At 50.8% G+C, this 15,379-nt stretch overlaps 1 long non-coding RNA gene across 1 annotated transcript; it reads left to right on the top strand.

Annotated features, from left to right (window-relative positions):
* The first annotated feature begins 1,339 nt into the window (after positions 1–1,339).
* LOC116658157 lies at positions 1,340–14,919 on the top strand. The gene is made up of 3 exons (XR_004313343.1): positions 1,340–1,777; positions 2,394–3,367; positions 9,749–14,919. It is a non-coding gene; the product is annotated as an uncharacterized LOC116658157 (long non-coding RNA).
* Positions 14,920–15,379: the final 460 nt, after the last annotated feature.

The raw sequence follows: 15,379 nt of genomic DNA, 5'->3' as shown, positions 1-15,379 counted from the left end.
GACATACCAAAATTAATATCAGGAAAAAATGGGATATAAGAAGATCACTGATAAAGGCATTAATTAATGGTCAAAAAACTATGTAAAACTGGGCAATTTGCATGCCTTTAAAACATAGCTTCAAAAGAGTACAAGGCAAAAATGGACAGCATTACAGGGAGAAATTGACAAACTCACAATGATAGCTGGAAATCTCAGAGAACATGTCAGACATTGTCAGTTGCCCATTTCTTACTCGTCACAGAACGTCATTCTGAGGGGGCAGGGGGACCAGTTCCTCCGGGAAGACCTTGGGCTGGCGTTTAGAGGAAGCACCAACCTCAGTTTCCTGACACGTATTTTTTTTTAAAACTTACGCACAGGCAGGATTGTTTTCCAATGAAGCGATGTGGCCCTCTTTTCATCCTCCTAATGTGTGAAGTGAACAGGCAGAGAAACCGCACCTGGAGTCCTGCTCAGAGCTCTCTGGTGTCCTCCCGCGGCGCGGCGTCTTACACGTGAGAGCCTCACAATGCTGGCTTCGCGTCGTTCACAGCAGCTGTGGGAAGAAGGTGGAGGGAGCGTGTCAGTGACACTAGAGGTCAGTTGATTTAGCTGAAACCACAGACCACAGCGGTCACCAACCACTGGACCAAACTAATTGGTCCGGGACCAGCGTCTCATGTCTCCTCCCACCTCACTCCCCCTGCCACCTCCCGCTCCATCCCAGCCTCGTATTCAAAATTTTTATAACACATATTCTACGGACATTCTGAGTACTTGCCATCAGGATTCCAATTTTTCAAAATGTGTCTGTTACATTTATTTTAGAGGAAATCATGCATAACCTCCTTTGGGGGCTCTCTTTTTGGCTTTTCCTGTGTAATTTAAAACTGACCAGCTCCATTTGTGAAAACAAAGACAGCTTTTCTGCTTTTTGTTGAAAGTCTCCTCAGTTTTGTTTCTCCTGCAAACTGCATTTGTGCTTGAGTGAAATTTACCTCGAAACTGTTGCCATGGTAACTAGGGAACTGTCACCGTGAAACAAATCCACGACAGGTCAATAAGTAAGGGGGGATAAATGGGGGTAAATGTGATGTGTGGCAACTCTATTCATCAAATGTCTTACCCACAATCTGTCCTATTAAAACCCATTGTGATACTTTAATGTTCTTGACAGATTTAATCATTAAACTTCACTTACACAGAATATGCCGGAAACTCAAGTACAAAGGCTAAGTAAACACATTGTTCAAGGTGACCTCCTGGGTTAGCCAGCTTCCCGGATGGCCCCGTGCTGGCACCCACACCGCGTGCCGTCCCCGTCCTCGTTTACAGGGACTGGTCTGTGTGACAAGTGCAATGCAGCAGTGGTGATGGAATGTCTCTTCCGATATTCAATCATAAAGAGACTTTGGCTTCTGCAGGTCACACGCTCTGGGGGAGCTGGCTGCCACATCATGAGGCCACTCACCCAGCGGAGGGGCTCATGGGATCCGGAGCTGAAGTGTCTGACCAGCAGCCGGGGAAGAGCTGGGCCCACCGACCACGACGTGAGCCTTCAGGGCCACGGCAGCTGTGGCCGATGGCTTGGCTTCAACCTCATGAGAGACCCTGAGCCAGAACCACCCAGTGAGCTGCTCCAGGACCCCTGACCACAGACACTCTGTGACAGCAGACCTCGGTTGTTTTAAGCTGCTGAATTTTGGGGTGATTCGTCATACAGCAACGGATAATCAGCCAACTCTTTTTCATCACAAAAGTTTTATAAGATCGTGAAATACACTTACCACCAAAGGTACATTTAAAGTAATTCAATCATCCTTTTATGCAGCAGGTCCTTCTGGAGCTCGCAAGCATGGAGTTTCTCACCTCAGAGTCTCCTTGAGGATGGAGTGGCGACCTGTTCACCCGTTTCCCTGGCGGCCAGCCCCGCCCGGCCCTCGGCGCACGCGCAGCGAGCGCGTGCGGGGTTGGGGCCTGACTGCTGCTGTGGTACCCGGTGGGTGTAGATGGCACAGCTGGACCTCCACTGGGCTTCCACGGGGCTCCGGGATGAGCTTTACTTAAATTGCTCATTTGTCTCTATTTCTTGAGAGTTAATGAAAGGAAAGAGTTATTAACGCACACAACAGCACGGGCAAATCCCGAAATAAGTACGCTGAGTGAAGGAAGCCAGCTGAAAAAGACTGCAGACTGTGAATTCATCTGTGACGAATTCCAGAAAAGGCAGCTCACTGCAGTGGCCGAGAGCAGATCAGGGTCCCCTGGGGGTGGGGGTTGCGGGGGGCGGGGAGACTGATTACAAACGGCGGGAGGAACTTTGGGTGTGAGTTATGTTCACACACACGCAAGGGGCAGAGTGGGGCTAGAAGTTTCTCATCTTTCTGCCACTTTCTGCAACTTCCTTCTAGGACTCCCCACTGTTCCCGGGAGACCTTCAGCAGCATCAACGAAAACACACATTTTAACAAAGAAGGAACTCATTCTGTCACTGCTTTGAATCACTTGGATTCGGACGAAATGATGCACTTGGCCGATCTCCTTTTCCCTGTCGAGAGTTGGTGCCACGCCGCGGATAAAACAGGCCACTCAGCACCTTAAATGTGGAGGCTCGGATGTGAAGGCTCTTTCCTCAGTGGCCTCGGTACCCAAGCCTCCTCTCCGAGTGTCGACACCGCCCAGAGCTCTGCCCCTGCTGGGGTCCAATACTAGATTTGTGTCTGTGTTTGGATAACTTCTCGTGAAAGCAACTGTGCCAAGTTCTGTTGGTTGCCTCCCAACAACCACACCCCTTCTGGTTTGTGGATAGAATCCAGATTTTCAGGGAGGGGGGTCAGCAGTGTGGCCACCTCCCCCATCCCTGGACCAGTCTTGAGTCATCCGAGTTAATTGTGGGGCTTTCTCCAGGACTGGGTGTGTGAGTCACCAACGAAATGTGAGTGGAAGTGGACTGAGCAGGAACGGGGCTCGAGCGACAGTTCTCTCTCTGAGATGGAAAAGGAGTGAAGACCCCTTGCCTGGAGCTCCGGGTGATCGAGGTGGGAACAGCCCTGCGCCCTGAGTTTGACAAGGAGGGAGGACTGACCCTGTCTTTGATGTTATCTTGGGGCCAGTGGCCTAAGCCTGGGCCAGCTGCTTTGGAACATCAATCAGCAATAAACGTCCTCAGGTGTGGGCACTGACAGCTGAGTTCTGTTGGAGGCAAACAGATGCTTTCTTACCAGAGTCCTTCTGGGGCCCAGGTCCAGGTGGGAGACTCTCTGCAGAAGAATGAAGGGAACTTGTGACCTCAGATCTGCATCAATGCACTGAGCCCAGAAAAAAAAGAGGGACTTTGCCTGCGACTCTTTGGAGAAACACAGGCTTGGTGGAAACGGCCTGAGAGGTGAGGTGGGATGGGTGGCTCTGGGATTTGGGGGTGGGGGGGCTTGAGAATAGTGTGGCTCAGCAGGGATCTTGACATCCACCAGGAAGGGCTGGCAAGGGTCAAGGGTGAGCCGGTTCTTACGAACGTCCAATAATCCGACATTCTAAGCCTCTAAATCGTTACCTGTGAAGCTTAAAATCTGTGTGGCTGAGCGCAGCCTCCTTGTAGGCGGGGGGCAGATGGGGAGATGTCGGGGGGCAGTGTGATCTTTGCTGAGGAAATGAATGAAGAACTGAAGGCACAGTGTCATAAATTAAAACAGTTACTGGGAACCTGAGCTGGCAGTGAGAACTGTCAAGACCCGCACACTCCCCCAGGGAGGAGCCATGGGTAGGTGAGAACCCGGGTCACCCGTGCCTCTGCGTGCGTCTGTGTGAGTGGAAGCGGGGGCTGCCGGCTGGGCGGCACCACTGTCATCTGAACTAGGTTTGGGGATTTGTTGATCTGAGGTCTTCACGCGGACGGGGAGAAAGGCCCCGGGGGCTGGAGTCCACAGTTCACTCCTGCCTTCTCTGCTGCACCTCACCCCAGACTGGTATGCTTCTGTGTCTGTCTCTGTGAAACTGCGGCCAGCCCCTCACGTGTGTGGGCTTTGAAGACTTAATTCCTAACACAGCGTGCTTGGCACCTAATGGGCCCTTAATAAATGCCCATTTGTCAAGAATGAGCAAGGCTCACCACAAGAATGGGTCGAAGTCGGGAGGGTTGACGTTTAAATGCTTAATGACATCAGCCCCTTGGTTAGGAGGTGGGTGTGTTACCTCTGAGCACGTCTCACAAGTTGGCATCTGCGTGACTGGACTGTGGTCGTGGGTCCCCCAAAGGAGACGTGTTTTTACCTCCCTCAGGGCCCCTTCTCCAGGAAGAGCTGTCTGAATCCATCTTTGCCACTCAGGTTTCTGACGGAGGGCGTAACAATTCTGAATTCTGTCACTGAATCATCATACTGGCCAAGGGTTAAATAATATATAAATCTTTTAAAAACTTTTTTTAAATTGAAGTATAGTTGATTTACAATGTTATGTTAGTCTCAGGTGTACAGCAAAGTGATTCAATTGTACGTACACATTATATGTACATTAAGAAAAAAGCCCCAAACATCACATTGGTTTCAGACGTCTACAAGACCTGCGTATATTATCGGGAGATTTGCACACATTTTTAGGTCTCTGACAGGAATGGGTGCCCCCTTGATCCCCTGCGCCGACAAACAAATCCAGGGTGGACATCCTGGCAGGCTGCACTGAGGGAGGGACAGTGACGCTCCGGGAGGCACAGGGCTCTGAATGGAGCATGTTTTTCTTTCTTTCTCTAAAGCAAAGTTCTCCCCACCCTCCTCACCTCCCTCCAGACTTGGACTCAAGACCCCGAAAGGGAATGTGAACTAAGGGCACGTGTGGATGCCTCCCTGCAGGTGTGTTGATGGAGAAAAATAAAGACCAACAAACACAGAGATGCACAGGGAACTGTATCCGATACCTTGTAATGGCCTGTATGAAAAAGAATATGAAAAGGAATATACATATGCATGTGTATAATTCAATCACTATGCTGTACCCCAGAAATTAAGACAACAGTGTAAACTGACTAGACTTCAAAAAAAAAAAAAAAAAAAAAGACAGGGACTAAAACCCTCACCCACCTGATCTCACACAGAGTGAGCTTCTCCAACAAGCTCCAAATTGATTTTTTCTACCAAGGGATAAGATCAAAGTGCCTCATGTTTTGCAACTATGTCTTGGCAAGTCTTCAGGGGCTGGCGGAAGCCCAGACGGTCGATGCTGAAAGGCAAGAAACCTGAAGACGCACTTCTGTGTAGCATCAGCTGGCTCTGGCCAGGCGCCAGGCATGGGAGGATGCTGGTGGTCCACAGAGCAGCCTGCCCTGTGCAGACACTCCGCAGCTGGTGTGTGAGGGGTCAGAGCCATCTCCAGCGTGCTTGGAGAGAAACATCAAAGAAATGTCACTTCTCACCTCTGCCTGACCCATAATTTGTTACAAATTCAGATGAGGCAGAGGAACGGCACAGGGAGGGAGGAGTGATGGACCATTTGGACGAGGGAAACGTACCGGGTTTCTACGGGTCAGAGCATCCAGCCGGGAGCAGTTGGGGAGTGAGCCGGAACTGGCTGACCGTCAGCTCTGCGACTGCTCTCTGTGCACGTGTGCCAAGTCGTGCCAGGCGCCGAGCAACCCAGAGGACACTCAGCACTTTGTGTTGAAGGAAGGGTTCCTGTTGTTTTTGCTCCCACCCCCTACAAGTGTGGTTTCAGTAGTCTGCCACCTGCTGGTGTTTGGAGAATAGGGGCTGGATGGCCTGAGGCAGGTGGAGGGCTGGGCTGGTACCTGTGGGGCTGTGACCGCTGGGGAACCGCTGGGATTGCTCCGTCAGTGTTGGTGAAGAATGTGTGGGTAGAATTAAGAAGTGCAGATATTAGCCACTACAAATAAAAACAGATAAAAAACAAATTTCTTCTGTTCAGCACAGGGAACTGAGTTCAATATCTTGTAATGACTTTTAAGGAAAAAGAATATGAAAATGAATATATGAATGGTACATATATGTATGACTAGGACATTGTGCTGTGCACCAGAAATGGACACTGTAACTGGCTGTACTTCAATTAAAGAAAAAAAGAAGTGAAGGAGAAAGAACCGAGGTTGTTCTGGGCAGCGTCTCCACTCCTCGGCGAAGAGTGAAATCCACACCGTCCGTGAGTTAGGGAGCGTGTCATTTCCGTGATCCCCCACACGCGCCGAATGCTTCTACATTTGCGTTTTAAACTGGCTTCGCACAATCCAAGAGAGGAACAGAAAAGTCATGCTAATAATTAAAAACCTTAATTCCTCTTTACTTAGAACAACGATAAAGAGCAAATAAAAAAACACCACGACAGGCTGAGCAGGAGACCCCAGAAGCAAGGAGAAAACTGTTCTACTGCCTCGAAAGGCGCTTTTTTAAAACTGCTTTTTGAACAAGGAGCCTTATGTTTTTTAATTTGCGCTGAGCTCCAGAAATTACACAGCGCCCCAGATCTTTCTTTCAGCTCAATCGACAGGCACTGTTCAAGATACCCGTGTCTGCCTGGGTGCCGAGACGGTAAAGGTCAGAATCCCTGTCTTCGGGGAATTTATACTATGACCGATTTACCCACAGACATGGATAAATCCAGCTCCCTGTGGACTCGAAGGTGGACTGTCTAACTAGGATGGTGAGTAACAGGGGAGGGAAGAGGGAGGAGTATGGCTGAGAAGTACTGTTTGCTTAAAAACAACCACAGTTAAGGAAAACAGGTAGAGGTGGGCCGTCCGGGAGGGAAGGTGGCAGTGTGCCCTGACCCCGCTGTTGCCCCATTTTCTGAGCCTCAGGCGGGAACTTGAGGGTGACAGTGACCAGCAAAAGGACAGGGGCATCCAAACGTCGCACCTTTTCACCCTCGGGGACTCGTTCTCTCTCCACTTCTCCTTTTCAATTTAGACCCGGTGCTTTGTACCTCGAACACCTGCTCTTACTCCCGAAAGCCCACAGCGTGAGCCCTGCTTCTCAGAGGTCTGTCTGGCACCCGGGCCACGGCTGTGCGACCGGCTGTGCGCACCGTGAACTCTCAGGCCGGCCCTTTATGTGGCAAGAAACGTGCAGGTTTTCACTAACTATCCCTTGTCTTCTGTTAGCCCTGGGCTTTCTAAGGGCAGGAGTGAAGCCTCCGTTTTGTCATTAAAACGCTAAGGTCACAGATCCCCGGGGGGCGGGGAGGGCGGTGCAGACAAGGTGACAATCCATTCCCTCCGTCAGCAGGCGCCCGGGTGAGGAGGCTGAGCCTCCTTCAGACACAGGACACGGGAGCCACAGCTCCGCTCCCAAACGCAGAGGATCCTGGGGGCACAGCCGTGGGACGTTGCCTGCATTCTCCCCCAGCAAACTTGACCCTTCAGCCCGCGCTATCAAGCCCAGAGAAATAATTCCAAGCGAGACAGATGAGGTCTATGCAAAATAGGACATTGGAAACAGGCTAGTACGTGCGCCGTGTCTGTGGGCTCAGTTGCCTCCCTGGTGGAACGCACACAGACGTCCACCTGACAGCCCTTTCATCCGACTCTGCACTGAGGGAGGGTGAGTCAAGAGAAAAACAGAAACAAGGCAAACCCACGGAGCCATCTGTGGAGAGGGTGCCCCCGCCACTTCCACCAGCCAGCAGCTCAGTGCTGCTGCCACCGGGGGTCGCAGACCACTTGCGGCAGGGACGCACAGGCCGCCAGCTGTGGGCCTTCACGGGTGGTCTTCAGTACGCGGACTTGGTGGGGCCTACTGGTTCTCAGTCCCTTTTCAACTCACGTGTCCTCTAGGTTTCTCTGTGTCATTTGTTTTATCTAAAATGCAGTCTTAAAGACTATAATTATTTATTTTTTTGAAGTATGTAGTTTTGAAAAATTGAAGTGTAGTCAGTTTACGGCGTTGTGTCAATTGCTGGCGTACAGCCTGTTTCCGGCGCACGTGTACGTACGTACATTTCGTATTCTTTTTCATGGTGGGCTACTGCGAGCTATTGAGTGTGGTTCCCTGTGCTAGACAGTGTAGGCTTGTTGTTTATCTATTTCATATATAGTAGTTAGTATTTGCAAATCTCAGACTTTCAAAGGGTATATTTCATAAGTTTTCGTTACACAAAGAAAGCATTCAAAGCATTCCAGTTGCAGAAGACCCAGGAAATACCACTGTGAGAAGGTCGTACAAAAAAACAAAAGTTTCTTGCAACTTCTCTGTGGAGGCCACTGTGTGCATTTTGATAGGCTTTGGTCTTGTTGATTTATTTTTAGTTAAACTGTTTTTGTGGAACTATGTCAATGCAGAAGACCACACAGATGATAAGCTCGGGGGCTCCCCGAATCTTTACCCAGTGGACCCGCAATGCAACCCCCACCCCAGGCTGGAGCTGTCATGTGACCAGCACCGCAGGAGGGAAGGGCCTCTCCTGCCCACCCACTCACCGCCCCCACCAGAGACACGGACGTCTCTGACCACGGACCCTTCTGATCTTGAGTGTCGTCTGAGTAGAACCATACTGACTGCTCTTCCGTGTCAAGCTTCTTTTGTTCAATATTTTTGTTTTTTTTAAACAACGTTAAAAACCTTCCAGTTTTATTAATTCCCATATACTAAGCTCACGCCTAGCCTAAGTAAACCTTTCACTGTCTATGACGCTCTATCAAAACACGGACTCCAGGAATTCAGAAGCTTTCTTGCTCTTCTGAGACAACGATCTGCGAATTGTGATTTGTATGATTTATGAAATGGAGGCTAATTACTTGTGAGGTTCATCCATTTGGGGCTTGTGGACGTTTGCTCATTTTTATGGAATACTCCACCATTTGCTTAATGAATAAACTACCCAAATGAATCATTAATATAAATTATATGACTAAACATATAAATAAGTAATAAGTTAACAAATGATAAAATTAAATTTATAATTCATTGGTGTATTTTATTTTTAATGGAAATATTTTTATTTTCCATTAAAAATAAAAAACACTTTAATTTTATATTACTGAGTTGTCTCCAGTTTGGGGCTATTGCAAACAGCGTGGCTGTAACCCTTTTTTGCACACGTCTCTTGGTGCACATATGTGAACATTTTTGTTGAATATACACCTAGGATATTCAGCCGTAGTAGGCAAGGCACAGAGTTATCCAAAACAATCGGCCGAAGTGTGCTCCCAGCAGCAGTGTCTGGACACGCGGCCACCCTGCGTGGTTGCCCAGCTTAGCAGTATCCATCTGTGTTGTCGTTGTTGGAAACCGTTCTGGCTGGGTATGTGCTAGGGTTTATTTAGGATTTTAATTTACACTTCACCTTGTTGTATGTTTCTTGGCCATTTGGATAGCCCCTTTTGTGATGTACTCGTTTGAATCTCCTGCCCATTTCTTAAAATCTTGGGTTGTCGTTTTCTTGCCTATTTGTAGGCGGGTTCGTAAAATGCATTCTGGTTCTGAGTCATGTGTGTATATATGTGTGTGTGTGTGTTTTGAATATATTCTCCTATTACACGACTTGCCTTTTCAGTCTCCTACGTGGTGTCTTTTGGTGAATGGAAGTTAATTTTAATGCAAACGGTCTTTTCCTTTATACTGACTGAGAGACACTTTCCTGTTCCAAGGTGAGGATGATGAGAGTCTCCTGGACTGTCTTCCCGGAGTTCTGTTGTTTCCTCTGTCATTATTTGAGCCTTTGATCCACCTGGAATTGGTTTGCGTGGTTGGTGTGCAGTTGGGGGGGTGGTCAAGGTCCACTTTTTTCTCCATGTGTTTATGCAGTTGACCTAGCTCCCCTCTCCCCACAGCCCTGAGGTCCTGCCTCTGGCCAAACCCAGTGCACCACCCAGCTCCGTCTGAACTCAGCCGTTCTCTCGCTGGTCTGGTCCGTCTGTGCTGGGCGACACTGACTGTTTCTGCAGCCTGACATCCGGTGCTGTAAATCCTCCATCTTTAGCCTCCTTCCTTCCAGCTTCAGACCTGCTGCTTGCTCCTACGACACCGACCAACAATTAATACCTTACACAAAGCCACGCTGGAAGCTGGAAAGTTCTGCATGGTTGAAACAGAGCCACTCTGTCTCCTTCCCTCCAGGGAAAGTGAATACTTGGCCACCTGCCTGCCCCTGGGACCCGCTCTGTGTCACGGAAAGTGAGGCCGCCCGGGGTCCGTCTCAGGTATCGGAGGTTGTAACACAGTGGAAGAGGAGATTCTTCTGGGACAGTCTCCAGCACCTCCCACGCTACCTGGCCGTACTGGACAGAGCGACCCTGCCTGCTGCCCGGGGTGCACGTGACTGGAGCGGGAGGGTTCCTCACTCAGGGCAGCCAGTCCGCGGCATGGCCTTGGGAGAGCCCAGCAGAGAAGGGGCAGACCACCCTCATGCCCAGGAGCCCGACACTGGGTACCAGCTTCCAGGAGCAGCGGGGAGTCAGGGCAGACAGAGATGGAGGGAGGGAGGGCGCATTACACAGCAAATGAGCAAAGGCAGACACTGGGGGCAGCTGAGTGACCATGGTGGGGAAGCCCTCCCCGCCCCTGCCAGACATCCCTGTTTCACTGTGTCCCGGGGCCTGCTGGAAGCCCCCAGGCTCCCTAGCCCCTGTGCTCAGCTCAGGACACGTGCCATCATCGTGTGCTGTAGACACAGGTGATGTGCAGAGATTTTGCCAGTGGCTGCTTTGCATCCCAGCGTTTCCCTCTGCCGCCGGCCAGGCTGCAGCAGGAATTCTCTGCTCGTCACACCAGGATGGGGCAGGAGAGCCTGGAGCTGTGAGCGGGAGGTGAGAGCCACCTGCTGCTCTCAGGTTAGGCTCTCCGGCCAGAGTGGAAGCCCCGAGGCCGCACCGTCGGCAGCCAGGACGGTCTGCACTAGCCCAGGGCTCTGCCAGAGCAGCTGCTGGTCAGGGACGCGGAAGAGATGATCTCACAGCATCTCCACCCAAGATGCGCAACTCAAACGACCTTAATGAGAAATGCCGTCTTGGCGTCCACCAGCATTCAGGAAGGGCCCGCGGCACAGCAGACACTGGCCGTACACTTTCAGTTGCTGCCCACTTACAGCCAACGTATAAATGGGGCTCCTAACATCTCCGCTCGCAGGACAGGGGAGTAGGGCTCCAGAGGCTGATCAACCTGCCTCGGAGACTGAACGGGAACTCGAGAGCCACCTCTGAGCTGACTGGTCCGTCCCTGGCTTTTTAAAGTTCGCAAAGACTTTGTATCAGTGTGTGTGAGTCCACCCCCCCTCCTCCGTGGCTGAGCGCATTCCACCGCAGGGGCAGACCCGTTATTTAAGGGGAGTCCTGCCCATATGAACAAGCTTATTTCAGTGTCTCAACATTACAAGCACTGCTGTGAGGGCTATTTCTGGACATACGTCTTTGCACATGTGTCTGCCTGACTCCAGGCTTGTGACTGGAGTTTCACTGCGTAAGCAGGATTGATTGAATCGTTGGCCACAAGATTGAACTCAGTCTCCTGCCACCTTCTCTCCCCAGGGGTCAGGCTGACATGAAGTGGCTCAAAGCCCCGGCCCTCTCTCATATGGTCTTTCCAGTGTGATCACCCCCTTCCTGAATCACCTGGTTAACTACGCTGTCCGATGCCACCCCGGGGGCCCACCGTGGATAACAGAGACATCCCACTTGGGCAACCCCAGGAATATGGGAACATAAACCAACCAAATTCTGTATCACGCACCAGCCCTCAATCGCTGAGCCTCCCTTTCAGCTGGAGGTGAGCTGGGACACAGTTCTAGCCAGTGAGCCCCGCAGGGGGCTTGCCGGGGTGCGCAGGGGAGCCCCGCTGTCTCTGTCTCCCCTGCCCCGACACCTCTTCTTTGTCTTGAGCTCGGTTCTAATATTCGGGGCTGTAGTCTGCTTTGTGACAGTTCAAGGGAAGGACCAAATACACAAAGGGAGGTTGTTTTTTTTTCCTTTGCAATGATTTTTAATGTTGAACCAACGCACACAAGGGGTCCTGCCTGCCTGCCTGCTGCAGGCGCTCCGTTTCGTGAAAACGTCAACCCCAGGAGGCTGGAGCACCGTTGTCTGGGTGCCCTTCTTGCAGCCTCGAGCTCTCCCGGCACATCTTGTCTCATCTTTACTGGCCACTTGGTTTCTTTTTCCTGAGAGCCACCTGCTCCTGATCTTGGCCTGTTTTTCCTTTGGTTCATTTCCTTTGTTCTTCATGACTTGGTAGAGAGCTTTGCATTGTAGAGAAATTAACCCTTTACCTGAAGTAAGTGTCACATAGGGTTTTTCCCCTTTAGTACATCATCATTTGTCTTTTTCTTTTCAGTGGTTTTACTCTAGAAATGTCCCCCCCCCCCCATTTTAATGTGGTCCTATTTGTCCAGGCCTTCCTAGGTGGCTTTTGTGTTGTGTGTCATTCTTAGAAATGCCTTATCTATTTCAAAGGAATGGAAACACTGTTCTGCGAGGCTGCCCGTATTACTTTGTGATTCACCTATTACACTTAACCCCGTTATGTCATGAGGACAAAGCTGGAAATAGTAGCAGCTGTGTTAGACATCTGCCAGGCCTGGTCGCCTGTTCCACAAGGAGCTTCTCATTTAGCCCTGGGAGCAGGCTCTATTCTCCTCATTTCAGGGTGAGGACCTGGGCTCACAGGTTAAGCACCTTCCTTGAGGTCACACATCTACAGAGGGACTTGCCAAAGCTTGAACCCAGGCGGTCCGAAAACAGTCCGAGCTCTCACCATTGGGATTTTCTGGTGTGACGCCCCCCTCCCCCACCACAGCAGCAGGGTGATGGCCGTTCCGTTTACCTTCCACTTACATCTCTCCCAACCTGTCTGTCAATCATAAGCACTGTATGATGTTTCCAGTTTTAGAAAACAGCTCATAGATTTGTTCTGATTCCACCAAACTCTGTAGTCCATCCCTCTCTACACTTTGTCTCCAAACTTCCTTTAGATTTGGGACCTAGAAAAATAAACCACGCAAACAATGAACACAGAGGTTCCACTAGCTGCTTCTGGGTTGGGCTGTTTGGCGTAGCAGACATGTTTTAAGGGAGCCCTTACACAGGATTTGTTCGAGTCAGGTACAGTAAGACACGCAGACAGGGCAATCATTGTCACCAAGAGAGACGTTTGTTCTGGTCACCGATTCCCAGAAACAGGAAGCACATCCGCTGGTGGGGCCACCTGAGGGGGTGGGCACCAGGGTCTGTCGGGAGGCAGGGGGGGAGGGGAAAATGCGGGCAAGAGTCTTTATTAAGGCTTCTGTGCCGAGGAAAGGACCAGGCAAGGCTGCAGGCTTGGGACTGGCCACTTTGAATGGCTCAGGGGGCCCTGGGGCACAGGGCTGGACCCGGGAGATTGGGTGGGGGGAGTCGCCTGGGTCTGAGAGCCCCGTGGTGGAGGTGGCTGGGCCTAGGAGCCCTGTTCTGACTGGTTTGCATGTGAAAGACTCACCAGCAGTGAAGCTGTTTGCCGTCTCTGGGCATTGGCTGCGGGGCAGGGGCCAGCCATCCAGGGGCCTCGAGGCCCCAGTGATCAAAGCCTCAAGTATAGAACAAAAAGACATGATGAATAAGAGACGATTGTCGCTTTGTCTGCCCGGCACTTTTTTGAGGGAGGTCTTCCCTTCCCTCTCTTGTGATGCGTGACTGTCTCCATGGTTCTAGCAACTGCCAAGGGGTGAGTGGCTGACCTCAGGCGGCCAAGGCCCATGTCCAGGGTTTTCTAAGCAGAGCTGGGGACCCACTCTGGGGGGGGGGGGCTGCAGGAGGAGGTGAGCTTGCCCTAGGAGAGAGTGGAGTCCCCTTGTAAAGAGAAGCGTGGGGGGAGGGGGTCCTGGGCATCTGACCCATGAATCCAGTCATCCCGGAAGCCCGCTCCATCTCTGTCCTCCGCAACAAGAGCCAATAAATAACTTGCTCTTGTGCATAAATTCGTTGGAACTGGATTTTCTTCATTTGCATTTTATCTTTGTGGCAGAGAAAGTGCATGTGTTTTAATTTGTTCTTGGAAAGTTCCGTGTATCCTTTTCAAAGGCGCTTAAACGCCAAGCAGCTCCTCTCATACGAGGTGACATTTCAGTGATTTAATAACTAATAGGTTAACTTTCCTCTGAGGTGCCCAGACAAAAACGAAGAGGGAAATTCCAAGGCAAATAATAAAAACGGGCAGATGCAGTTGGATTTAACCATCCAGCTTTTAAGAGTCTGAGTTTGAACTTAGCGATGGGGGCGAATCGTGGGCTCATGCACACCTGATGGGACGTCAGAGCGAGAGGGCAGAGAGCGCCAAGGTCCTCGGCAGTCAGCACAGGTTTCAGGAAAGTGACGTGGTCGGCAAGGGGGCAGATCGTTCCCCAGCAGACACCACTCCCCGCTGACCCCTCGGAGAAAGGGATGGTGGTGGGGGATGGTCTGTACTGTCTGCTGCTGAGGGCAGAGGAGATGGGGTGGAAACTGGTGGAACTCCGGGAATCTCGCTGCGTTTGAACAGGAAGACAAGCTGACCCGGCCGTCAGAAGTTTCCGGTTCACAGGCTAACGCCGTGGGCTGGTCCCTCCTCCCCAAGCAGCCAAGTCCAAATCCATCCACGCACCTCACCCACTTACCCAACCTTGTGTCGTCTCATTTATTTCACTTCTGATTCCTCCTTCACGTGCAACTTGACATGTTCCAGATTTTTAACAAATGTATACTTTGTGGTCACTCCTGGCCCCTCTGCCTCTTTCCCAAAGGAAACTCAGCTTTCAATAAAAGGCCGAAGACTGTCCTTCCCCCAGGCCCCTTTGCAAAGAAGAGAACCTGGAAGGTTTCACCGTGATTCTAAGCTGGAGGGCACCTCCGGTCGGTGGGAGGGGAGGAGTTCAGTCACTTGGTGTAAACCACGGTCACGCCCACCTGCCTGCGTGTTCCTACATCTGTGTTCACTAATAACAATTGACTTTATTTTTGTTTGGTTTTGTGTGTTTTGGGGGGTCATTAGGTTTTTATCTATTTATTTTATTTATTTTCACTGGAAGTACTGGGGGTTGAACTCAGGGCCTCGGGCATGCTAAGCATGCGCTCTACCACTGAGCCACACCCTCCTCCCAACAACTGACTTTAAAGGCACAGAGTTGGAGATCCTTCCCCGATGACTTCCGGGTTGAGAGAACACTGGCGTTGCCGAGCTCTCTGCCCTCGGGGCCCGTTTCCCTTTTTTGGAATGCTGACCTCTTTCTGTGCACTTTTTCTAACTCCTGACCACACCTGTCCTCGGAAGACGGGTGTGATATTGTCCCTACTGCCCTTTTCAACCTGCTTCCCAGAACCCTTCACGGGGGAAGAGACAAATATTGAGATAATTGCTAAGCAAATCAGGATCTCCTTTGATTTCCACGTGTGTGGGTCCGATTTGAGAACCAAACTCTGCCTCTCGGCGGCCGCAGAACTTGAATGAACCAATAGTCAACC

The sequence above is a fragment of the Camelus ferus genome, chromosome 20 (genome assembly GCF_009834535.1).
Source record: "Camelus ferus isolate YT-003-E chromosome 20, BCGSAC_Cfer_1.0, whole genome shotgun sequence".
NCBI classification, from domain to species: Eukaryota; Metazoa; Chordata; class Mammalia; order Artiodactyla; family Camelidae; genus Camelus; species Camelus ferus.
Note: the sequence above shows the minus strand (reverse complement) of the source record. Positions and strands in the feature narration are given on the sequence as shown.